The sequence below is a fragment of the Sinohyriopsis cumingii genome, chromosome 1 (assembly GCF_028554795.1).
Source record: "Sinohyriopsis cumingii isolate HCF-2022 chromosome 1, ASM2855479v2, whole genome shotgun sequence".
Taxonomy (NCBI): domain Eukaryota; kingdom Metazoa; phylum Mollusca; class Bivalvia; order Unionida; family Unionidae; genus Sinohyriopsis; species Sinohyriopsis cumingii.
The window spans coordinates 126,980,070-127,006,934 of NC_142961.1; the positions used below are offsets into that span (position 1 = coordinate 126,980,070).

General features: G+C 39.3%; 1 protein-coding gene across 6 annotated transcripts in view; it reads left to right on the plus strand.

Annotated features, from left to right (window-relative positions):
* LOC149807835 (prostaglandin E2 receptor EP2 subtype-like) overlaps window positions 1-26,865 on the plus strand; it is a 178,256-nt gene that overhangs the window by 34,557 nt on the left and 116,834 nt on the right. For 2 of the 6 annotated variants that reach the window (XM_089971243.1, XM_089971252.1), the window contains exon 2: window positions 12,988-15,673. The exons of 3 other annotated variants lie outside the window; for them this stretch is intronic. The gene's annotated coding sequence lies outside the window, so the exon portion shown is untranslated. Of the gene's footprint in view, window positions 1-12,987; window positions 15,674-18,434; window positions 22,537-26,865 lie in introns of those variants that run through there. One more of the 6 variants, XR_016423592.1, reaches the window with a different exon arrangement.

Genomic DNA, 26,865 nt, shown 5'->3' on the forward strand with positions numbered 1-26,865 from the left:
CAAATCCATCATTGTTGTCTTTCTTTTCATCAGTTTCCAATATTTCAAACTTGGTAGGTTCGTCAGCTTCCCATACCACACAGGCATTGAGATGAGTGTTCTTGGCATCTATTCCGTACGTCAAGAGATTTTCCAGGTAGGCACGATAAGGGTAAGTATCCATGCTGCTACTGACCAGTTTGTTATTCAAGTACAAGTCCACTCCACTGAACAAGGAATGCATGAAATTGTTGACGGGAGCTACTGCTTCATCGTCTATAGCACCTCCAGTCTTATCTAGAATTTTGACTTTCAGGTACAAGTAACTGCTATTCAGATCGATGTAATCTTCGGGCTGTCCTTTGATTTCAAACTCGATGGGAGCGGAATCGGTCAGTGAGGAGACGGGGTGAAATTCCACCCACTGGGATTCTTGCATCGTCATCATGGTGGGGGGCATGGCAAACAGATCCAGTTCCGTCTTGGAACAAGCGCAAGATTCTCGGTGCATCATTTTTTTGTCTCTTTTCTCAATAATCGAAAACGTCTAAGTCTCGAACGGTTCTTCTTTTCTTGGCCTTTCTCGCTTGAAGTCTGGTGAAAGGGTGTTTTCTTCGTCGTCTCTTTCTGCCTTGTCCTTGCTGAATGCCTGACTCGGTAGCGTGCAGGGCATTTATAGGTGTTTCTCGTTGGCTTAAAATGTCTTTGCCCGTTTGCAGCAAGACATTTTTGCCTGCCCTCATGAAGGCTTCTTTAGGGTTTTGTTTGTCGATGATGACATTTTGGAGAAATTCTTTGCCTTGCGTCAGTGCCGCATCTTTCAAGGCGTGCAATCCGCGTGTCACCATCGGTTTCAACACCGGGGCCACCGAACGAAAGGCCGATTTTATCATGTCTCCTAAGCCGTGTCCTCGCTGTCGAGCAACACCTCGGTACACTGGATACATGACTTAAGAGTCGTGAGAGAACCGTTTTCGAAAATGGAGTTTCACCGTGTCTTTTCCTTTGGTGAATGGAATATTTTGTCCCAGATCTCCTTTTATAGCAATGTTGACCGTGTCCAAATACGACTTGCTGACAGGCAAATAGTGAGGATGTACAAATTCGCGGTGGACGTGGTAAGTGTTTCCACCTTCCTCGTCAGCGTTCGTGGTAGAATCCACTTTGAAAGGAATGACACGCAGTAACGTCACGGAGGTGTGTTCCACCACGTTGTACTCCACCACATCGGAGTACACAAACATCAAATTCAGTCCTTGGTTCAGTTCTACCGGGGTACGAAATAACTTGCTAAAGGACTCGTTGTTGTAAACGATGGGTAATTCGTTTTTCTTCATCATGGTAATTCTCATGTTCATGTCTCCACCCAACATGTCAAACAATTCAGGACAAAATAAGAAAGACAGGGTTTTACCCCCCTCAGGAAATTTCATCAGGAAGCGACGAGCTGTTTTGTGGTATTCCAGGGTGACACTTTTTTTGACATTTTCCAAAGCTTTCAGAAACACGACATTAAACCTGGAGGCTATGGTGCTGACCAAATGTTGACCACTAAAATAATAGCCTGGGGGAATCAACAAGTGATAGGTCAACTTTTGAGTTTTGTGATTATAGGTTTTATTGTCATATTTGACATTCGTATCCAACCACTGTTTCATTTGCTCGTCATAAACTTCCACATCAAAAAAAAATTGATTGGGAAGGATATTGTGGACTTGGGTCGGGTGAATGATTTCCATTAAAGCCACTTCCCAATGGGCTTCGTGATTTAAGGGGATGGCCTGAGGTAATTTGGTCGTGTAACAGCACAACGTGTTGTGGGGAAACACCTCCATGGAACTGTCACTGGGTAAGGTTAAGTAAAATTGGTTTTGGTGACTCATAATTCCAGAGTTCTTTGGCTGTCCAAGGGGTTACTGGACGTCAAAGGCGTGTCTCCCCTCAAAATGGGGTTGTTATTGTGGTTGGAGTGGTGACTGGCACTGGCACTGGACACAAGGTTCCCGTGGTTCCCGTTCGAGGTGAATTTCAGGGAGGGATTAGGAAGCAGGTAACCGATGCAACTGCTCAATAAAATGGTCCACAATTGTTTGTCTCCTTGTTGCAAACTCAAATTAGCAATGGCTGCCCCGATGACACAATACACCACGAAGATTTGGCAGAAAAAGACGATTTGCGTTTTAGGCACACGTTCTCCGCACCACCCCCACAAGGGTTGTTTTTGTAAATCTTGCACAGAAGAACTAGGTGAAGGAGGAGTGGTCGACGTAGCTGCGTCTGTGTGAAAGGGCATGATGGTCACTTCTTTTTATAGTCGATGACTTGCGAAGCGTCGATCCAAGAATCAAAACTGGGTGGATATCCTTTCCAACGTACTTTGACTTCTTTGACACGCCGTTTGCCCACTTTACGGGTTCTGCGTTCGAGAATGCTTTCGATGTCGTACACGTCGTCTTCTTTTTTGGGGACACGTTGTAACTCGGGCAAATAAAACGTTCCTTTGAGCACTTCTCCGTTCATGTCTTCCAATTTATAGACGGCAGGATGACGGCCATGCACTCGTCCAGTGACGCGAAACAATTCGGTCGTCCAGTTAGGTAAGTAACCTTTGTCGAAAGTGCGTTTGGTTTTGCCAATGCGCACCCAATCTCCTACGGCCAACATTCCACTTTTCTCGGGGACAGCCCTCGTCGGGGACGTACCAAACAGACGCTCAAACACCAACACTTCGTTGTCGGAAGTCACGTCTTGCGGGGCACGTCCGATGCTTCGATGGTAAGATTGGTTGTACGCTTGCACCTGGTGCGGTAAGATGTCGATGTACTTCAGAGTGTGGTGATGCGTAAAATATTTCCACATGCGTTCTTTCAATGTGCGTTGAAAACGTTCCACGATGCTGGCTTTGGTTTCGGGATTCTCGGTGGTAAAAAAATGAATGTCACGTTTCTTTAATTCTTTTTGGAATGCTTGGTTCAGAAATTCGGTGCCTTTGTCCGTTTGCCATCGAAGAGGGTGACGACCGCTTTGTTTCAACACCCGTTGCAGGGCTCGCACTAACTCGCTGCTCGATTTGGAAGTCAAGGGCACGACCCAGGCAAATTTGGAAAAGACGTCGATGACACAAAACAAATATTTGTAGCCACGATTGTAGCTGGCCAAATGAGAGACATCGGCTAAATCGGCTTGCCATTGATGATCGATGCCTTCCACTCGGGTGCGACTTCTGGCAAACTTGCGTCGAACGGGTTTGTGTAAAGTGTAGGTAGCTTGTTCTTGTAACCATCGTTGCACTTGAGGTAAACGGAGACTTTTCAGTCGCGTTTTGGCAGCACGATACAATTTTTGAACTCCTGCGTAACCTGCAGGATGCGAGGGATCGTAGTAAATGCTGGCTAAGACTTTTTCCATTTTTTTGTGTTGGTTGGTGTGTTAATAAGACACCCACTCTTGGAGGATGCTACTCTTTTTCTCTTGGGGTATTTTCTTGGATTGCAATGCTTTGCGTGTGCGGCCAGCAATAGGTGTCGAAGAGGAGAAGGATGTCTGAGCGGGGGATATCGGTTCTTGTTTCACTTCTGTCTTCACTTCTGTCTTCACTTTCTTTTTCTCTTGTGAGGAAGAAGGGGTGGCCATCATCTTTTTAATCCATCCAATTCTGGAAGTAGCTGGTGTTGTTAACTTGCGTACTTTTTCTGGTGGAGTTTGAAACCCTTCCTCTTCTTCTCCTTTTTCTGTCTTGGTCACGGGTACTGGTGGTACTGGTACTGGTACTGGTGATGGTGCTGGACTTTTCATCAAGGTCTTAAAATCTTTCAGAGTGGGTAGAGCTGTTTCGTCTAAAGCTTTCTGGTGAAAGAGTTGCAGTCGTTGCAAGAGTTGACCGTACTTTTGCGATTTTTCTGTTTCGGACAAATCTTGGCGATCCATCAAGGACTGCAATTTGTGTTGTAACTGGGACATCTCGCTCAAATGGGGATTGGGAGGTAAATGCGGGGTGCGTTGTTCTTGCCACCGATGGTATTCCATCCATCGTTTGTAAGGTACTAAAGCTAGTTTTCGTCCTTCCATGGGGTTGTCAGGGGTCGATTCTGAGATCTTGGAACTTCCGAGGGCCTTTTTATCTTGCTCCCACCAGTCCTCCCAACATGGTTCCCAAGACTCCTTTCAGTATGGGGCCTAACAAGAGAGGTAAAATACCTCCACGTTGCACTAACATCTTCTTTTTTTGACGAATGGGAATTTTCTTTTGAACCATTTGGCGAAGAACGTGACGATGTTTGCCTAAGCATTGTTTCTGGTGTTTGGACAAAGGGATCGTGCCTTTCAAAACGTTCAAACAACATTCGCACACGGTATCGATGACCTCTTTGGAGGCTGTTTGAATGAGTTTTTTTCGTAGGGGTGGAGAAGCTTTGGAGAGGACAGATAACATGTCCCCATGTTTGGTTAAACGTGGTGGCAGTCCTTTCCTTTTCTTTCCTTGGGGTTTTCTGGAGGGTGACATCTTTGAGTCTTCAGAAGCATAAAAAAAAAAACACTGATACCCGACTTGGTCACAGGCCTTTTTTATACTGGAACGCGTCGCCACTGATTGTCTTTACGTCGTATTAGTTTGAGGACAGGCATGACACGTCGTGCAGGGGTACGTAACGGACTAAATCGATCGAGTTCTTGCTTGGACAAATCCAGCAAACTTTGTAACATGCCCGATCTTTCTTGAACTTTGATTTTGGGAGAAGGTACTTTCTGAGCAGCAGCCGCTGCCACTAAATTGGAAGGTCCTGCCACTGGGGAAGTTCTTTTGGGGGTCATCAACGGAGAAGTTCTTGGTGTGATCAACGTCTCCAAGTACTCTTCAGTTCTGGGTGTCATTAACGGAGAAGTGGACAAACGTGAAGCTGCCGAAGACGCAGTCACCGCCGTAGCAGGTCGTGGTTTGCGAGTGTAAGGATGCGTCCTGGCCGAAGTGCCTCTCTTGCGACTAGTTTTCTGTGGACTTTTCTTTTTCTGGGGGCTTCTTTTCTTTTTCCGGGGTGGTGGTGGTGTCTGGTCAGAGGAGGGTCCTGCCACTGGAGAAGTTCTGCTTGGGGACCTGGTCTTTTTCTTCTTGGGGCTTCGTTGGACTTTTGTCTTGGGGATAACTTTGGGGGCATTAGGATCCCATCTTAAGAGTGAGCGAATGATGACCCCTCCTAGAGTACCGCTCCCTCCAGGTTTCAAAATGATTTGTTTTTTGGTTTGAGTGTCGATGCGGGGATCGGCCAGTTGGACCAAAGCGACTTTGTTTCGATCGAAAAAGCGTTTGGTTTGATGAGGAATCTGAATGATTCCTTGGAGTAATTGACGTGCTGTCACCGTGAACCATCGTAAGACTTCTTTGAGACTAGCTTCTAAGACACGAGCTCGTGTTTGTGGATCTTTTTCTCGACTGATGCCATACAAGGCACGAATCAATTTGACGGGAAGATGCGACTGAAGGGACGTCATGTTCGCACTGAGAGTGAGACAGACGAAAAAGGGTCTGAGGTTTTTTTAGATTTTTTTATGGGGAGTGAAATGAAGTCGAGGACGGAGACGTGTACAGGACAGGCCCTCCGTCTTGGCACCAGTGGTGAAGCAAGTGGGTACGAAATCGCAAATCCTCGGGAGTCGTAGGTTTAAAATCGACGAGTAAATAGGCGTGTGGAGTTTGAGTGGCATCGTCGTACGCCTGAGTCAACCAAGGCGTTCCTAACTGTTTGGCTAAGACTTGCACTTGCGATTTATCTCGAGGGCTTTTAAACAAGACCACGTAATGCGCATTGAGACTGATGGTGCGATGGGTTTTACTTTGTTGAAACAAATTTTGGGTGATGTAAACGACACTGGCATTACGGTGATGCCCTTTGCGCGTGAACCACAGTTTAATTTCTTCTTCGTCTTCTCCTAACATGTCGTCGAAAATGACCAAATGGGTTAGACGGGAGTCAGAGACGATGCCATCGTCTTCTTTAGGAATGCCTTCCACAAACACGATGGAATCGTCTTGACTTTCTCGCAAGAGGCTGTACGCCGATTGCCACTCTTTGTAACACCACACGATTCGTTGAGGGGGTCGATCGATCAAATGATGTTTATGTTCGATCAAACGTTTGACGAATTCGGTTTTGCCTGAACCGCTAGGTCCAGCAATGAGCATGTTAAAGGGATGGCGAAGATACAAAGCCTCCCAACTGGCACGATCTAAGTGTTCGTCGATGACTTTGACAGTAGAGGAAGAGGGAGCAGAGACAGCAGAGGTAGTCATGGTGTGAGAAATGTCACTTGTGACACGAAAAACAAACAAGACAAGAGTTTATATACTTTTTCAGAACACGTTTATTGAATGTTTTTTTCAAACATGAATACGAAAGACAAAAAATACATAAAAGCCAAAGGCTTAAGTACAAGAATAAAAGGCACATGATAACCATGAACGTGGAATAAACACAAGTGTCTGTACAACATGTTTTGGGTAAAGTTCTAACCAGTTCTATAGTAGGGGTAAGGTCACACAAGTGTCCTCCCGAAAGGGTCTTTCAGGCCTGTCCACGACAGTCCCGTCCTGGGTGACGGGTTCTTCTGGCACCGTCACTAACACAGGTTGAAAAGTAACTTTTTTCCTTGAATAACTCTCGTGCATACTAGGCCACCTCTTGTGTCCAAGCCTCAAAACCCTGGTCTCGGTGATGTCCAACATTTGACTCCTAACCAGTCTGGTTTCTTCTTCGTCAACGACATGGTAAGTTACTTCAATGAACAATGAACTATCGATCTTGCCTAGGGTTCCTTTTCATATACAGACCAATACCGACGTGACCGTACGGTAAGGTGAAGTGATTGGGAAGTCGCACTCGCTTCTGGTATACAATTTGATAGACTTTTTCCAAGGGTCGACTGACGATGTGGTGAGTGGGTAAACGTACAATCTTGTTCGGTTGATAGGTGGTCACTTTAAAGTTTCCATCCTCTCCCGATTGCAAGGCTTCTTTCAATACCCCAAAGTTGACCACTCGACTGGTACGATGATTCAGAGTCAGTCCTTTCACTTTGCACGTCGTGTGCACTTCTCCTTGTTTGTCCCGGTATTCGTAGCCGTAATTTTTGGGACCACCACTGACGAAACTTAGAATCTTGTCGTCGGGATGCTCGTCTGTCCAGGCTCCTAAACGGTCTCCTTCGATGTCAGGGTGCTGTTGAATCGGGTGATGGATGTAAATGCAACTGTCCGTGTCAAAGTACAGGACGCGTTCTTCTAACAGTTCTAAAGCTTCGTACAATTTTAAGCGAGCATGAGCTGTCACGTAAGCCGCAATGATGACATTTCCAAAAGGGTCGTCTTGTACAAAGTCCAGATCTTCTTCGTAATTGACCAAGATCAAATCCTCTCGAACGACGTCCACGTGTTTCATGTATTTGGTTTTGTCGTGAATCATCTGGAAGTAGCGGGAAGGTTCTGTCAAATATTCCGTCTTGGGTAAACACGGTCGTTGTGCCATTTTAACCCACAAGCAATTTAACATCACTTTGGCAAACGATCGCCTGCCTTCGTTTTTTTCGATGTGGTCTAAAGAGATGCCTTCTTGTTCGTAGTATTTCTCTTTGAATTGTATTTGGTCTTCAGGAGTGTGACACCAGGAAGGATAGCCGCTGGCTTCTTGTTTCAGTTTCAAACAGGCATCCACGTAGTCGGCGAAAATGCCTTTCTGAGTAGGGTCACCCTTGTGGTACTGTTGTGTCTTGGGAAAGTGGAAAATTTCGTACACTTCTAACAGTTGGTATCCCATGTCCAGAGCTTTGAACAATTCCACGCTGACCCAGGTTCCCGTCAAGGCCCGTTCTTCCTGGCTGTGATGGCAAGGTTGGTCCTGGTTGCACGTTTCGGCACAAGTACGGCACAAGGGAAACATCAGTTTGCCTTGACAATGGTGAGGTAAGACGGGATGGTATAGGTTCGTGGGAGGCAAAACTTTACACTTGATCAAGCCTTCGTATTGTCGAATGTTTTTCAGGTCGATGTGTTCCGTCAGCAATTGCGGGTGCCCTACAGGAAAGCGACAATATTTGCACACGTAGGGATACAGCGAACACACGTCCAAGTATTTGATTTCTTCTCCTTTCTCTTCGTCGGCTTGGTACAGCAAACAGGTGGCATTGGTCCTTCCTCCGTACAAACTATCCCTCGGGTTCAGCGGGTCCATGAACTGGTAACTTTCCACGAGGCGTTTAAACTCGGGATCGGTTTTCATACGGTGATCGTATTCGTGTTCCCACATTTCCACCACTTGGTATCCTTGCTGTTCTAGCTTTAGGCGTCGCTGACAAGTGTCCTGGTACAGGTCTTCCATGGTCCGTTGTAAAAACTGATTTTTAGTGTCACGGTCAGGGTAGCAGACGGGACATCCGTGAAATAAGCAACCGTTAAACTCGTACACGATCTTGGGGTTTTCTAAGTCCCAGCCATCGACCGAATACGTTCCGATGGTCTTTTCGCCTCCTCCGTTGCGGGCATGCTGAATCCATTTGTCTTCCTTGTCGCACAAGTAATGTAACCAACGTAGGGCTTTGACCGAGTATTGACGCTTGACATAGTGGGTCGTTTGAGGACTGATGACAGCCACGGTGTTTTCAGGCATGAATCGTTGGCGGTACACTAAGGAACACGCTTTGGCAATGGTGCTAGCTTCTTTCAAAGGATCGACCCCTCCGTGTTCCATGAACAGTTCTCGAAATTTTCCACAGCAACGCCGTAAAATGTCCACGTCGGAACGACAATACTTTAACATTTCTTCCTGAAAGTCGAAAGGGTCCGAGGCGTGAGCTTGGTACCAAGCGTAGAAAGCTTCTCGTTGTTCGGTACGCATGTTGTCGGGGTCGTAATAGTGAGCCTCAGGCAAATGGGGTAGAACAGCATGTTGATTGGCTTCCGTATTGAAAAAGTGTGGAAAGTACCCTTTAGCCATTTCTGTCATTCCAAACGTTTTAGGTATTCGGCTCAAAGGCATGGCCAAGTAACTCATCGAATCTTTAAACTGTACTTGTCCCACTTGCATGAAAATGATTTTGGCTCCGTTCAAAATCACTTTAGGACGTTCGGTGCCATGTTCCGTATAGTACCTCAAAAGAAACTGTCCATCGTATCCGGAGAAATTGTGAGCCATCACTGTGGCATGACGATGACAATCTCCGTAAAGTTCGATGTCCTCTTGGCTCCACGTCTTGTCGATGGGGTCTAAGACCCATTGGGCAAAATCGGCTAACGTGTTTGGTCCCCGAAAGATTTTTTCACGTCCTCCGGGAATCTTGCTGCAGTGAGGGCAATGACTGAAGATAGGTTCTTGAATGCACTTCTCGCACGCTCGATGAGCCACGCAGAAATTAGGAATGTGAATGCCGGTCTCTTGCATGCATTCGAAATCGAAAAAGATGAAATTGCCTTTCTTCTTGTGACCGTCCTCTTTCTCTGGTGGGGGTTGGTATTTTTGCACGTAGCATTCGTGTTCCAAGTCGACGATGTGGTGACAAATGTGACATTTTTTCTTTCCTCGACATACGTGTGCCTTGGCATTGTTGGTAAGTATGCCTTGTCCACACGTAGGGCACAATCTCAGGAGTTGACAAGCACATTTCTTCTGTGAACCTTGTGTTTTCAAATGTTGCTGGTAACAGGCAGGGCTGACAAACGTGCGCAGACAAGTCGAACAAGGCACTGGTTCTTCGCTCAGACAGGGTGGAGAGGCCAAACATCCTGGGCATTTCAATCCACAATGCTTGTGTTGCTCTCGATTGTTATAACCATAATCACATTTCTCACAATATATAATAACTGTATCCCAGGAATCCGGTGATACTGGTAATGGTATCGAAATGGTCATCGTGATGATAGACATGAATGTATTTTCCGTCCTTAAAATCCTGGCCTCGAAACAACAGAGACCCGCGCATTTCTTGAGGGTGCACTTTCAAGGTGTAGCGTGGAGCTAGGGCATCTTGCAATTTTTGCATCTCAGGAATGCCACAGGGTGTGTCTTTGGACAGGCCAGCTTGTTGCAACAGGAGTTCTGCTTCGTTTCGTTGTTTGGTTCGGTTCGATTTTCGAATGTTCTCCCAGGTTCTTTTCCATTCTACCGTGTCGTTCTTGTTGGCATAGGTTCGTCCCACCACGATGGCTCGAGCTAAACACATCTGGTCTTGAGGGTTGTTAATTCGGACGAGACTTGTTTTGGTGTTGCGAAGGTCGTCCACCAATAACATCTTTTTGCGTCCTGTCCCTTGAGGAAGAGAGACGTGAGCCATTTTCAGTGTGGCTTTACCATCGGTGATGTCAAACTGGTCATTAGATTGTTGTACGTGTTGAATCTTGTCCATGACTTTGGAAGGGGTCAGTTCTGCGGGTCTGCTAAACTCGATCCAAACAGGGGATTTCAAACCGTCGTGATCTATGGATAGTGTCAAGCGATCGTCTTCTTTGGGTTGACATTGTCGCTTGAGTGCAGTGAGCAAAGAATCCCACATCTCGGTGATAAACCCTTCTGCTTTCTCTAAGGGTACGTCGGCCTTGAAATCTTTAAACTTCACCGTGTAGGTGTAAGCCGTGGTTCTAAATTTTCTAGAGGAGCGCTTTTCCATCTCTCGAATGGAATAGTATTTTTCAGGGTTGACTAAGGGTGACGAACTTGGTTTAGAGGGTTCGGATTCTGGTTCACTCATGTCCTCTTCAAAATCACTGGCATGAATTTGTGCCAAGATTTCATCCCTGGTACGAGGCGATAGATCACGTTTCTGCCTCTTACTTTCTTCTTCTTCTTTCTTCTCGAATGAATATGATCGTTTCATCTTGAGTGCAAAACGTCAAATGACTCAAGTTCAAACACCATAGACTAATTTATAGTCATGGCAAACCAGCGTATATAAAAAGGGTGTGTCTTGTCCTTTCACTATTCATTTCACTCTCAAACCGAGGAGAACGATGGAAGAGACTACCCAGATGGAACGTTTCGTCAGAGCTTTGCGAGGGGTCATTAGAAAATTCTCTTCAGACCAGCCGACGGACTACTCTCCTTCCTTTCGAGATAAGAGTCAGGATACTTGCTATATCTGTCAGAAGAAAGGGCATTGGTCTTCAGAGTGTCCAGACCGTCAAAAAAGAAAAAAAACAGGGGCTAAAAAAGACAAAAGTCAAGATACCTGTTATTATTGTAAAGAAAAAGGACATTGGTCTCCAGATTGCCCAAAAAAGAAACAAGAGGAGTCAGAAGAAAAGAAGGATTCTTCAGAAGAAGAGAGGGATTCTTCGAAAGAAGAGAGGGAGTCTTCAGAGGAAGAAGAGGAAGAAAAAAGACAATTCTATTTAAAAGAAGCAAAGAAACAGGAGAAAAAAAGAAGAAGGGAAGAAAGCGAGGAGGAAGAAGAAGAGGAAAAGAGTGTGACGGTGAAGAAATTCAAAAAACAGAGAGACTAAACAAGGAGAAAGAAGAAGTCAATGAACTTTTAATTAAAGTGTTCTGTGGTGAATTGTGAATTGGATTGTAACAATGGATAAAAGAATACATGAATGATATAAGGTAAGTGTCTTTGAGTTTTGATTTTAAAATAAGAAGCTACACTCACGCACTCATACACAGACACGTACTATAAGGGTAAAATGGGTGGGGTTTATTTTTGAGTTATTGGCAAATTGAAATTGTATTTCTTTTCGAGAAATGTGGGTGACCCTGAAAAGGGCCTTTTTATTTTGGTGTAGGGGTGAGTTTAACCAATCAACTTTAACTGCCTTAAGCCTTTGCCACGGCCAAGGCCTACTTCTGATGATTGGGTTGAAATCACTAAGGGTGGTACGACAGGCTTAGTCACAGGGTTGGCGTGTTTAGCTCGGGAAGGTCGTATTCTCTTCGGTCGTGATAAAGAAGTCTGATACATTTGTTTCAGACTTCTTAACTCCGCTAAAATGTCCAACAGTACCGTAGCCGTTTGATTTTCACCCTCTTGTTTCTTTGCTGCTACTTCTTCTTGCTGTTGTTGCTGTTGTTTTTTTCTTACCTCTTCTTGTTGCTGTTGCTGTTGCTGTAGGAGAAAAGCTTGTTCCGCTTCCTTTTGTCGTTGCATAAATTTCTCCAATTCTTCTTTCTGTCTCTGTCTAAAATTCTCCACGCTTGTGTCTTCCATGATGTTCCGGACGGACATACCCAAGTATGTCCGATCCAAGTGGACCATTGTCCACAGGACAAACACCAGCCTGTGGATACGTAGGATCTACGTTGAAAGACAAGGATGCCTGAAAAGAGTGCTGATTTACGGACCAACAGTGAGACGTAGTCTAAGGACAAGAAGAAGACCAATGCGGTACCCTTTATGTTAATGAATACATTAACATAAACCCAAAGGCCCTTTTCAGGGCCAGCCATATTTCTCGAAAAGAGATAGCCTTTCCATTGCCTAAATTTAAATTTAAATTTAAAAAAATTTAAAAAAAAAAAAAATCCCATATTCAATTCCCCTTTTCCCTAGACAAGCCCAAACTCTATTCCCATGTTAATTTCCCCTTGTCCCTAGACAGACCCAAACTCTGTGTTAAATTCCCATTGTCCCTAGAGTTGCCCACGATTTTTCTCCATGTTAAATTTCCATTGTCCCTAGAGTTGCCCAGGGGTCTTTTTAATGCTAAGTCCTATTGTCCCTAGGGTGCCCCACTTAACTACTTATGTCGTAGGGTAGGAAATGCTATGATTGCTGTTGATGACAATAATTTACTATATCGAGAGGTAAACAATTAGGGATGTATATTCATGTATTAGAAGTCGTTGATTATATTGTTATTGTATAGCACAAATATTATAGAAGAAAGAGTGTACGTAAGATATAGATGTGAGTGCATGAGTTGAGCTGATAATTTATTGGCCATTATTCTGATAAAAGGGCTGTGAAAGTGTGGTTAATTCTCTTGAGATTAGAGCAAGGAGGCAAGCTTATGCGTCCCTTATAATTCCACAGGAAGCTTTCCGGGTGGGTGTAGAGTCGACACCCGATGATGGGAGAGACGGAGGACACGTGGCGAGTACGTGGTAGGCGTTAGTGTGACACAAGCAGTTTGTGTGGAGGGGCAGTGCCGGAAGGGGCACGTGACAGAGAGTACCGGAAGTGTCTCAACTAATCGGTGAAACAATAAACTGAATGCTACGATATAAAAGACAAATTATATAACAGAAAAACAATCACAATGAAAAGAGTGTGCACATCAGTCAAACTAGACTGTATCCTACGACACAAAAGACGGGTTACATATGACAAAGATCATAATGCTTGGGCGATAAATCTGATCACAAGAGTATAAACAAAATTTCAAAAACACAGGTGCTCGACGCGAGCTTGATGTTGAAAAACAAACCATAATCTGAAGGAAAAATTTCAGATCAAGTGACAAAACTGCCTCAGATCAACTCCATGACCCGTTCTGACATAGGACACTGTCTAGCATACTCCTATGTCAGAACGGGTAATGAGGGTAATCTGCTGCAATTTTACCTCTTGGTGTAATTTGTTTTCTTTCAAATTATCGCCTATTTTTCAACATGAAGCTCGATTAGAACATTTGTGTTCCAAAAGAGCACTCTGCGTCGGTTTTTAAGACTATTTGAAACTGAACAAAATGTTAAACGTTTTCTGATTGGCTAAGATGCGAAGCTACTACAAGTCCTATTTGCAATAAGTACCAGAGATAGTTGCCTCAGACTGTGATTTACCCTTCCATCACGCAGTCAAGGGTACCGGACGTACCAAATGAGAAACAAGAGGCGGACAGATGAGTAAAAAGGACAACACTGGAGGGAAACACTATCACTTAGGATCCTTAATTCATATTGTGACATAGTAATTGACAACTGTGAATAGGTCATTGACTGCGTTTGTTTGAAAGAAATTGCGATTGAAAAATCTGTCGACGAAATTGTTGAATACATTTGATATATTTTATTAAATTTTTATACCTTTCACCTTAAGTTTTTTTCTACACATAGACAGTCAGCATTGCTGACTCGGGGCGCGGAGCTATTTAAATTTTAATTGTCCACCTTCTCTGGTATTATAAATAATACCGAAGGATGCACGTGGCCATCAACGTATGGACGTTGACAATATCTCAACTGAGACTATGCCCCATTTACTTCCAATATACACTATATTTTATGTTTACATAGCTTTACATGGGGAAATTCCTTGAGGAACTATTATGTAGTTTGTTGACATTTGGAGAATTCGTTCAAGAAAGATGAATCTTTTCTAGTTGAAGCAATTCTGTAAAGAGCGATTGACATCAGTGAGCAGTCGTTTTCTTGCAGAATACAACCAAATATCTGGCAAAATGTATAAAGAACACTAGCTAAAACAATCTTAATTATGCCATCTCTCTCTCTCTCTCTCTCTCTCTCTCTCTCTCTCTCTCTCTCTCTCACACACACACACACACACACACACACACATCTCGAAGATAATTTGTTGACATATGACTCCAAATTTCTGATGGTCTAAGACTGGATATAATTGGACGTTTCCTAACACAATCAAACTGAAACATTCTTATTATAGATATTATTGTGTGTGTTTCTCTCTTTCTTAAATTTCTGATCAAGTCGGGAATCAATGATGAACCGTTCCTGTTATTAGAATAAAACTACTCAGATATGCTCATGTTTAAATATTAAACAATGCAGTTAAATTTGTTTGCTTACATTTTAGCGTTGTAGCAAAAATTGTCAAAAATAATTTTCAAATTTTAACATTACTAGAAATAATTAAATCAAAATCATCCGACTAAATTTGACACCCGTCTGGTCCCACCTCGTCATGTTTGCCAAGGTTTTCTTTCTTTAATATTTCAAAGATATCAGCACATTGTGCAAAATTATCTCGTTTGACGCAAGCACCTGTCAGTACAAGTCTATACAGATTCATAGGAATCAAACACTGACGACGGGATTGTCTTGCATACGTTTCCGAAACAAGTCTTTTACATGAACTTCGCATGTCGCAAGTGTCTTTCACATAAAAAGAACAGCAAACTAAATAAAATAAATATGTCGTCTCCGTTTATAGAAACATCGTCTGTTTTACATATTTACTGTCTTGAAGTCAATTTTTCTGGAATATATAAAGTTAAAATTTATTCGGGACATTTTACGCTTTTCAAAAGTTTTAATATATACCGGAAACACTTACTTACATATTGCAGCAGATGAAAATGAAACACCTTCTTCTTACGTTTTTTTTTCTTCCCTCCTGGATGAAAAGAAATTTTTAAAATATCAATGCTGTGTATTTCTTGAGTTTATTAATAAACTGTTACAGATGGTGTGTGTGTGATTTGGATTTTTTAACGTAGCTTTAACACTTTTTCAGTCATATTGCTACGATGTCTGCAGTGTGGCAGTTTATAGTGATGTCTAGTACCGGGGCACCATGCCGCAGACATATAGCATGATGTCCCACCCAGTCACATTATCCTGACACCAGGCCGACCAGTCCTAACACTAACCTCTTAATGCTGAGCGCCAAGCGAGGCAGATGTTAGTACCATTTTTGTAAGTCTTTGGTATGACTCGGCCGGGGATCCAACCCACGACCTCCCGCATCCGAGGTGGACGTTCTAACCACTAGGCCACCGGAGCGGATTTTGTAACAGATAGTAAGTTTATTTTATTTAAACGTAATGTTACAGATAGTTTTATTATTTCATTTAGGTTGCTGTTCTTTTTATGTGAAAGATAAAATGCAATCTGGTAGGTCATTTAAATTTAGCAAAAATATCAAGGCTATGTCCGATGTATATATACAAATATTTTTAACGATGCATTTAAAAAAAAATTATTTTGTAATAGCATTTCACTTCCAAATATAAATATTTCATTAATTTTGTAGTGTTATATTTGAAGAATCGAAATGTAGTTGACATTATTCAAGTTATCAAAGGTGAATTCAGAAAAAAGTTATACACTGGGAAATCTTAGTAGACCCCTAGGCTGCCGTTATTGGCTACCAAACATTAGAAATCTGATAAGTTTACTCAACTCGGTCTGCGACCTGGATTGGTAAACACTGATTAAAACTTGACAAGGTGATTTGCTGTTACATAGAATAATCAAAATCACGCAGTGTAAAGCACATTCTTGCACCATTAGGTCGGTTCAAACCACTCTGTCATAATTGCCTGTCTCAAAATGACACTTGGCTGGAACTATGTAGTCACATCTGTCAATGTGTTTTATTTCCTCGAGTTATTTGGGATATAACATATATATATATATATATATATATATATATATATATATATATATATATATATATATATATATATATATATATATATATATATATATATATATATATATATATATATATATTAGTTCGAATTAACACTATCATAGCCGATTTTGTTTTGCAAATATTTTCGCTTCAAATACACGCACCGCGCAAACTGAGCTGTCTTCGCCCTTCTTAAATATCGTTTTTATTGTTAACTGTTGGTTTTGCTAGACTTATACGCCAAAAGTTTTACAAACCAGTTTCCATTATTAAATAGCATAAGTAATGACCGAAAACCGTTACTGTCAAACTATAGCAGCAATGTTCCTTATAATATTTTTTTGCTAATGAATGCAAAATATTGCACGAGTTCATTAGACAAATTATCTTATATGCTAAGTAAATATTCTTTAGTTTAGCTGCTTTGCTGAGAGAGAGAGAGAGAGAGAGAGAGAGAGAGAGAGAGAGAGAGAGAGAGAGAGAGAGAGAGAGAGATAGGTAGATTGAATGTGTTAGGTTGTTTCAAATATAAATTAATTGCGTGGTTATAGCAAATGACTATTGCAAATATTTTAAAATCCAAAATAGGTAACCTTATTTGTCGATTGCGCCAACTTGGGATTTAATCTGTGGTATTCTAACCTTACACCCCACCTTTCATATATAGGTCAATACCGCATATAGTAATTCACATGTATGTTGTGGTTTTGTAATTAATAACGGAAAAGTGATTAACGGTATTCCAATGTACATGAGTAAATTCGGTCACTAACTACACTCTGTATTCAAATCTCTTGAAGATGCATCAGTTTGATTTGCCAGTTGTCTCTGTGATAGTTCTCAAACGCTGCTTCGTAATCGATGATAAGATAAACTAATACGGCTGCGGTTTTCAATCTCTAAAACAACAAGATTGACATCTTAACACCTTTTTGATGTTTTAATTTTGATAATTGTGATAACGTAGCTTACATTTAATTTTCTTCTTTATTTTGAGGAACTAAGTGTATGACATGCTTGGAAGTGTTTTTAGTTCTTATTGTTCTTCATGTTTTGTTGTTTCTGATGGGTGGGTGGGTGATTGATGCAAACATGGGGTCAAAAAATTCAGTGGCAAACGCATTTATTATGTAATAAGGTTCTAACATAAGCTGCCTGTATGAACTAGTTTGCAGTCAGGTATTAATGTACGTTCTAAATACTTATATGAACTGATTTGCATGGAAGTAATTACTGTAAGTTCTAAATACCTGTTTGAAATAGTTTGCAGCGAATTATTAAAGTCCTAAATACCCGTATGAACTAATTTGTAGTGAGATATTAATTAAGTCCTAAATACATGTATGTACTAATTTCCAGTGAGATATTAATGTAAGTCCTAAATACCTGTATGTACTAATTTGCAGTGAGGTATTAATGTAAATCCTAAATACCTGTATGTACTAATTTGCAGTGAGGTATTAATGTAAATCCTAAATACCTGTATGAATTAATTGACAGTGAACTATTAATGTAAGTTCTAAATACCTGTATGAACTTATTTGCAGTGAGGTATTAATAAGTACTAAATACCTGTATGTACTAATTTGCAGTGAGGTATTAATGTAAGTCCTAAATACCTGTATGAACTTATTTGCAGTGAGGTATTAATAAGTACTAAATACCTGTATGTACTAATTTGCAGTGAGGTATTAATGTAAGTCTTAAATACCTGTATGAACTTATTTGCAGTGAGGTATTAATAAGTACTAAATACCTGTATGTACTAATTTGCAGTGAGGTATTAATGCAAATCCTAAATACCTGTATGAACAGATTTGTAGTAAAGTATTAATGTAAGTCACAACTAGCCAAATAATTTCTGCATTTGTCGCTTGAAAATAGTAATGGGGGAATCTATGCAGACAAATGGACTCTATCTTGACAAAAGGGATTACAATTACGGTCACATGGGGATTTTAACATTAGTCAATGGACTTTAACATTAGCACGAACTTATGCCTGAAAGTACAATTTAATAGAAACTCATTTAAAAGGGTTTTAGGGATGTGGTGTTGAGTGTTTTCCCAATGTTTGGCTGAATTTATTTATGTCACAAGATACTGTCTAGGTTTTGGTATAATTTCTTTTTGTGTATTTTTCAGCACATCAACAGCTTAAAGGACATATCATTTAAAGTGCCTTGGGAAACAATACGATCGCTTCTGTCAGATATAAAAAATCACATATACTATTACACTTCACTTTCGCAAATTATATTTCGAGTTGCAAGTCCCATTTTTATGATAAGCATGTCATGAAAACTATGAAAATAATTTTAACATCCGCAGTGATTACAAATCTAAATTCAAGTCGAATACAAACTGCTTACAGGTGCCAACTATAGTTCTTTACAAGTGCAATTTTGTACACGATAACAAGATAGTGGTCGTGAGTTTGTGGTATTTTTTGTTTTGTTTGAAAGATAAGTTTTCTCTGTAAGAAATGACATACTTCGATAGGGAATTTCTAATTTATTTATTGTGAGGGTAAAATCAGATGGGGTTCTTTCTCATCTTGCGCTAAATGTTTAAAGTACAACCAGGTTTGATATTAAAATTTAGAGAGGTTAAATAGATAAACATTTATTTAGTAATTAATGGCTACATCCAAGAAGATAGTTTACTAGTTTTTATTTAGCTTTTTCTTGATAAGATATATTTCAAAACGTATCCACCAAAACCCATAATGGCACTTATTTTTACTTACCATTATATTTTGTTACATGCGTGAAGAGTAACAGTACACGATACACTGGTGTCAATAAACAAAAACACACTCCAGATAATCAGTCTTTTGTAAATGTTATAAATAATATGGAGTGACTGTGTTTATTTACAAGAGAGACAGTTTTTCATCGCCATGATCTCATCCGTTCAGGTAAACAAAACAAACACTGTGGTAATTCAGTTCAGCTGTTCAAAAAAGCGCTCAAATTGATGACGTTGGAGTGATATTTCCGTAAAAGATGATAATCATACTTGTATCTAAACCTCTCTTGTAATTCACACGGAATCGTATCAAGGTAGTATTCATACTGTAACAACCAAAAAGGTTTCTTGGCCGAGCGATGTCAAACCTAACAACCAAAGAGGTTTGTTGACCGAGCGCTGTCAAACCCTGGCACGAATCCAGTTGGAGGCCATAAGGCTCCCCTCGATTCCAAAAACCTCTATACAACTACTGTTGTAAACCGGAATGTCCAACGTGTCCATTCAATAAACAATTTGACTCAATTAATACATGACCACAAATCTCAGAACGTACCAATTGTCTGTCAACCGCACAACTGAATGTATTCTCTTTATTAACTTTCTGTAACGTACCGCCAGTATTTCACACCGTGCAAGTATACAATTCAGCCACCTAATACGGGGAACTATTTTAGTGTGCCTCCTTAGGCCAGACAAATCATGATTTTAAGCCACGTTTCGCATGCAACTCTACACCATATTTACGACCATAGCAAAAAAAAAAACAAAAAAAAAAAAACAAAAAACAAAAAAAAAACCCGCGCCTGCCAACAACTGAATAGTCCCTTCTCGTTTATTCCATTGTATAATTTACCAGCCTCCAATCATAAATACTGCACCTGGAGTCATAAAATCAAGTCACACAATTATATTTTAATAGGAACTAATGTGCGACAAGGACACTCTTGTGGCTCTGATCTGAATTCACTAAAAGTAAACAATGGCATTATGAAAACTCACTAACACTTCACTCCAGGACGTTTGCCCAAAGTAACTGGCTAATTATTTTGGTCTGAGGACAACGTCCCAAGCACAGACTTCCCATAATCATACATGTAATCAATGCAATCTAAGAAATCCTTATAATGGAGAGCTGTAAATAAATGCGCATACTCCAAATTTATAATTAAACTTGTATCTATTTAATCCTCTCTAATAATTCACTTGGAATTGTATCAAGATATTATTTATACTTGTATCTAAATCTCTGTAGTAATTCATATGGAATAGTATCAAAGTAGTATTCATACTAATATGTAAAACGTTTCTAGTAATTCACTGGGAACTGTCTTGTAATTCAGTTGGAACTGTGTGAAGGCAGTATTCATACTTGTGTCTAAACATATCTCGTAATTCACATGGAATTGTATGAAGGCAGTATTCATACTTGTGTCTAGACATCTCTTGTAATTCGCATGGAATTTTATGAATGCAGTATTCATAATTGTGTCTAAACATCTCTTGTAACTCACATGGAATTGTATGAATGCAGTATTCATACTTGTGTCTAAACATCTCTTGTAACTCACATGGAATTCTACGAATGCAGTATTCATACTTGTGTCTAAACATATCTTGTAACTCACATGGAATTGTATGAATGCAGTATTCATACTTGTGTCTAAACATCTCTTGTAACTCACATGGAATTGTATGAATGCAGTATTCATACTTGTGTCTAAACATCTCTTGTAACTCACATGGAAGTGTATGAATGCAGTATTCATACTTGTGTCTAAACATCTCTTGTAACTCACATGGAATTGTATGAATGCAGTATTCATACTTGTGTCTAAACATCTCTTGTAACTCACATGGAAGTGTATGAATGCAGTATTCATACTTGTGTCTAAACATCTCTTGTAACTCACATGGAATTGTATGAATGCAGTATTCATACTTGTGTCTAAACATCTCTTGTAACTCACATGGAATTCTACGAATGCAGTATTCATACTTGTGTCTAAACATATCTTGTAATTCATATGGAACTCTATCAAGGTAGTACTTATACTTTTATCTAAACCTCACTTAGAATTATATCTTGGGAATATTCATACTTGTAGCTAAACCGGGCACATAATTCACTTGGAATTGTATCAATGTAGCGTTCATATTTATATCTAAACCTTCTCGAGTAATTCATATGGAACTGTGTCAAGGTAGCGTTCATATTTATATCTAAACCTCTCTAGTAATTGGGCTTGTACCAAGGTAGTACTCGAATCAGTTTATTAATTGGAATTGTTTCAACTAAGTAGTCATACTTGTATCTGTATAGTAATTGGAAATGTACCAAGTTCGAGATTAGTTAGTGTAGTTTCATTTATTTTTAACTATCGATTTTCATGGATCCCCTCCATATCTACCATAATTAGAGCAAAGGAAAGAACAAATATACGCCGACAATAACGGTTGGTCGCCTTTATGTCTAAAACAACACTGACTCCAGGATGAACACGAATCAAAACACCTGCTAAAAATGATTAATCCGTTACATCGAGTTTTCGTCCGGGTACTTAACATACATCATAGCCGAGGCGGCCAACACCATAAACCACTGTTCATAAACTTACATTGTCAGTACCTTCCGATGATCAGAATGTGAGTGGTAACATCCAAGGTAAAGCCCTCACGGGAAAACGAAAGATATCACCTAGTGATAATGTGGTTGTGAGAAAGCTAAACTTGTGTCGTTCTGCAATTGCGCGATTATTTACGTAGCCTAAGGTTGCATGCACCATATGACTTGATTGACACGATGTTTGATAAGTGGTTTTGTCCAAAATCCAGCGACATGTCAACTTTTGTACAGGGCTATAATTCGTCTATATTCAGATAGTATTTAATTTGTACTGGGCTTCAAGCAATAGTTTTACTATTCAAACTGTGTTGATAAAACGAGGTCTGCTGTCACAAGAATTTAAATTTCAACCTGAATGTTTAATACCCGTAAGTAGAACTACAAATGCTTGCATACGTACAGTTTTTAAAAATTATTCACTGAGACGGAACTGTGAGTAAATATTAAATCCCAGAGGACTGCACAGAAAAAGGTAAGTGGATTTTTAAAAAACATCTTTTTTCAACAGCTTTCACATTAGTGAATGATCCAAGTAAATAAGCATAAAATTCAGTTTCCTATGTAAATGCATTATCCCTTTTATTTAATAATACTGGTACTTAAATACTCTACGCTTTTTCTTTCTTTCTCTTTCTCCTTAATAGTCTCTGATACCGATTTTAATAAGTGAGCAGGAGCTGATCCTAGCATTGGGGAGGGGCGGGAAGTAATGCGTGCGGGCCGTGCCCGTTACCCCCTCTCTCCTCCTCCCAGTGATCGCGAAACAACCGAAACTTTTCCAAGATTAAATGTTCTTTAAAATTTACTGGCGAAAGGAATGTTAAGCCTGACAACGCCACTGAAGGCCTGACAAAGCCACACAAAGCCTGACAGTTATGCGAAGTCAAATTAGAAAAGTTTATATTGTAAATTATATGGATGGTAAAATTAACCTCACCGAAAGACTAGATTTCGATATAATCATTCCGAATTAAATGAACGAAGATTGGGCGACAAAGTTCGAATTCGAACAATTAAGTAATAACAAAATCTGACAAAATCATATTTGAAATGTTTGTTATTATTTTATAAACTGTTAATCTGGGTGATTATCGAAAGAAAATGCAGTTTTTCAATATATGTCATAATGAATTATACATTTTTTTCAACTTTCGTCTACATTTGACAAAGCATAACTAAGGCACAAAGTCATGAAAAGTAATATCAAAAAGGTGTATTTATTTTGCAGTATTAGTTTGATGATAAATCAACCCAACCGAAATTATTATTATTATTATTATTGTTGTTGTTGTTGTTGTTATTATTATTAACAACGTGTTGTAAAATCTTCCTATATTACAAACATATAATTTTGTTACATACCCAGCTTATCGTTCATGACACAACAGAACAGAACAGACACAATTATATTTATTTGACGTATGCATAAAACCACTTAGTCAGTATAATACAGAATTCATTTATAATGCACAGTTACATAAATGAATGAATAAATGAATGAAAAAATATAGGCGATAGAAACCTGTGAATATAAATCATCACAGAGAGAGAGAGAGAGAGAGAGAGAGAGAGAGAATATTCTAATACGGAATGTATTATGCACGTATTTCCTAACTTATTTTAGAGTTGCTAAATAGTCATTTACTTTGTACATTAAGTTATTTCTACCAGTAATGAGGATAAGCATAACATTTTCTAGGTTGAGATGACAAATTAGGACAAAATTTTATTCATGTTCAGTTTTATTATGTACACAAAGTTCACATATTCTTTCATGCATGTCAAGCATTCTCGATTTTTACCGTTTCTCCCACACAGCCTGGAAACATATTCGACTCAATCCCAACTATCGGAAAACATTTTATTAAATAAAATATAAAAAAAATAATGTTTTAGTTATTTACTAGCGTATGTGAATGTATTAAGTACATGTATTCCTTTGTAAGATTGTTAATCAGCCAACGATTTTCAGAAGCGCACTTGTTTCCTGTCTTATCTTTACGTAATTTTGTCGAGGCCCCTCAATATTCTCCTTTCATGTTTACTGTTTACTCCTAATGCGTCATTTAACATAGGAGTATCAAGCTCATCCATATTAAGCGGTTGACCATTTAATTTTCGTGGTGGGGGGGTGGGGTGGGACTGTAATTTTCTTTTGAGCTGAAATATTTTCTTTCCTGTTCTGTCAAGATGATTAATCTTTTTTCCAAATAATAACAAGGCTATAATATGGTGTCATTTTGGTATACCGCCTTACAATTTGTTTTCGCTGTAACCAGCACTAGTTATTGTAACGTTATTTCTTTGGCTACGGGTCGTTTCGCCCCCAGTAAGTTTCGCTCCCAAGAAATATCGGTTCACTAAACACCGTAAATACAGGGCAAAGAGAAGCAAATACAAGGCAAAGACGGCACATACGCATTTAAACTGATACTATTGGAAAAAATATGTACTGTTGATATAAAATTTATGTGAATAACTATATAATAATTAGAAATTATCGTTTCTTTTTCTATCTGTTGAACTAAATTAACACAGCGGCAGTACGAGGACAGGGACATTTTTAAACTTCCAATACTGGAAAATATGTATTGTTGATATAGAATGTACGGAGTATGGTAATGAAGTGCTACTGATTTCGCTTAACATGCGTCAACGCATGTTACTATCACAGCTAGCTGAGTGGACACGCGCTCTTTAACTCAACACATCCGCATTATAAGGGCAGTTGCAGAAGCTTGATTATGCAATATGTGAATACGTGATTAGGATTTTCCCTTTTATTTCAAATCATTTTCCAATTACGTTTTTATAAAGTAATATCACGTGTACAGTGTATTAGACCAGAACATACTATTTTAAAATGACTTGTTATACTTAAACACTATTTATGTTAGCTCGAAGATTTTGACAAATATGGTTGTATATACCAAAACTTCATTCGATGTAATGATTAAGTTTTGGTTACATTGGGAACAATATTCCACGTTATACTGGCTAAACACGAAGAACCTTATAATAGCCTGCCGAAAACCGTTCAACAGATCTAAGTTAAGTATTGACTTGGATGGGCATCGTCAAACTGCTTGTACACTGTATTGAAAGTTCCGACATTGGCAAAGCCATCCAAAGAACATGGTGCCGGGCGAAATGAACGCAGAGAAAGGACACAAGATTGAAATCATTAGAAGGATACAGACATTTTATAAATGCTAATAAACATTTTAGTGACGATTTTGTCAGGCTTTGAATGTCTTTCTAAGATGACACGAATTTGGAATTTGTGTCCCAGTTACCAGCCATGCATTAGGTATATGTTATAAAGATAATATTGTTTTCTGTTGGCAATTTAGATATCAAACACTCCCTACAACAATAGTACACATTCTTATGATCACTTTTGTATGATTTTTTCAGGCTTTGTATGACTTTGTTAGGCTTTGTGTTACTTTGTCAGGCTTTGTGTTACTTTGTCAGGCTTGTTTTGTGTACATTTGTTATGCTTTGCCAAAACATCGACAGATTTGTTGAGTTTTGTCAACATCTGTTTCGTAACGTCTTTATCCAGTTAACACATTTTAAAATAATTTAAAAAAAGACATTTCAAATATGATTTTGTCTGTCTGAGTTATTAATTTTTTTTGAATTTATATCTGCATTCTCGGTCAATTAACGGGGCATATAATATATTTAACCCTAGTCTTTTGGTTTGGTCGATTTATTCATCAAACGCATACTATTGCACTATAAATACACCTTTCTAACATGACTTTTAATGATTTTGTCTGGCTTTGTGCGCCTTGGTTATGCTTTGTCGAATGTAGACGAAAGCTGACACAAAATTGATAACTCATCATGACATATATTGAAAAACTGCATTTTTTTCTCTATACTCACTCATATTAGCAGTTTATGAAATAAGGATAAACATTTCAAATATGAACTGGCCAGAGACTGCTATTCTTTTATCAATGTTTCAATTCGAACTTTGAATCCCAACCTAAGGTTATTCAACTAAGCATAATTAAAAACGAATCTTTCGGTTTGGTGACTTTGCATGACCGTCAGGCTTTGCATGACTTCGTCAGGATTTGTATGGCTTTGTCAGGCTTAGCAGTATTTAGTAGGGCCTATTGTTATGCAGAGCCGATAGCAAACATACTGCAATCACGCATAGAAAGAGCACATAACCAGTTTTGTATGCAGTTACTTAAAGTTAAATCACTAACAGTCGATGGTACAAAATATAGGGAATAACGTCTATGCCTACAATAAGAGTGTCAAGACTTAACAAGTTTTGGTTTACGATAGTTAGTTTTTCCAGTATAATACTGAAACCAGTTTGAAAGTGATATGCTGATACTTTGTGATGTGGGAAATGAGAAATGCACACAGTGTTTTGAAAATGAATTATCGTACATGTTAGCGTTGAGTGAAGTCTGGTTTTATTTATCATCCGTTGGTTTCGGGACCCTTTTTATCAATATTCAAGTGAACAGCAAAGTGAATGGTGTACAGACTTGCAATTCGCCTGTTCTATAATTCTGTGCAGATATTAGATCACTGTTTTCCTTCTCACACTGCACTGAGAAAATTGCATATGCACCAAAGACGTAAGCTTACTTGTATTTTTGTATCAATAAAAACACTATCTCATCATTTTAGACTGAAGGTTAGTAGACATGGTGGTAAAATAGAAATGAAAGCAAGGTTTTTTTTTGTCATTCTAATGAAATAGACATGACAGGTGCATATTTTGACATTTTAATGAAATATAATTGATGGAACGTTTATTTGCCATTCTAATGAAATATAATTGATGGAAAGTATATTTTACCATTCTAATAAAATACAATTGCTGGAAAGTATATTTTGCCGTTCTAACAAAATAGAAACAATGGAAAGTGTATTTCGCCATTCTAATAAAATAGAAATGATAGAAAGTGTTATTTGCAATTCTAATAAAATAGAAATGATAGAAAGTGTATTCCGCATTCTAATAAAATGCAAATGATAGAAAGTGTATTTTGCCATTCAAAAATAAAATAAAATAGAAACGATAGAACGTTTGTTTTGCCATTCTAATAAAATAGAAACGATAGAAAGTGTATTTTGCCATTCTAATAAAATAGAAATGATAGAAAGTGTATTTTACTATTGTAACAAAATAGAAATTATAGAAAGTGTATTTCGCCACTC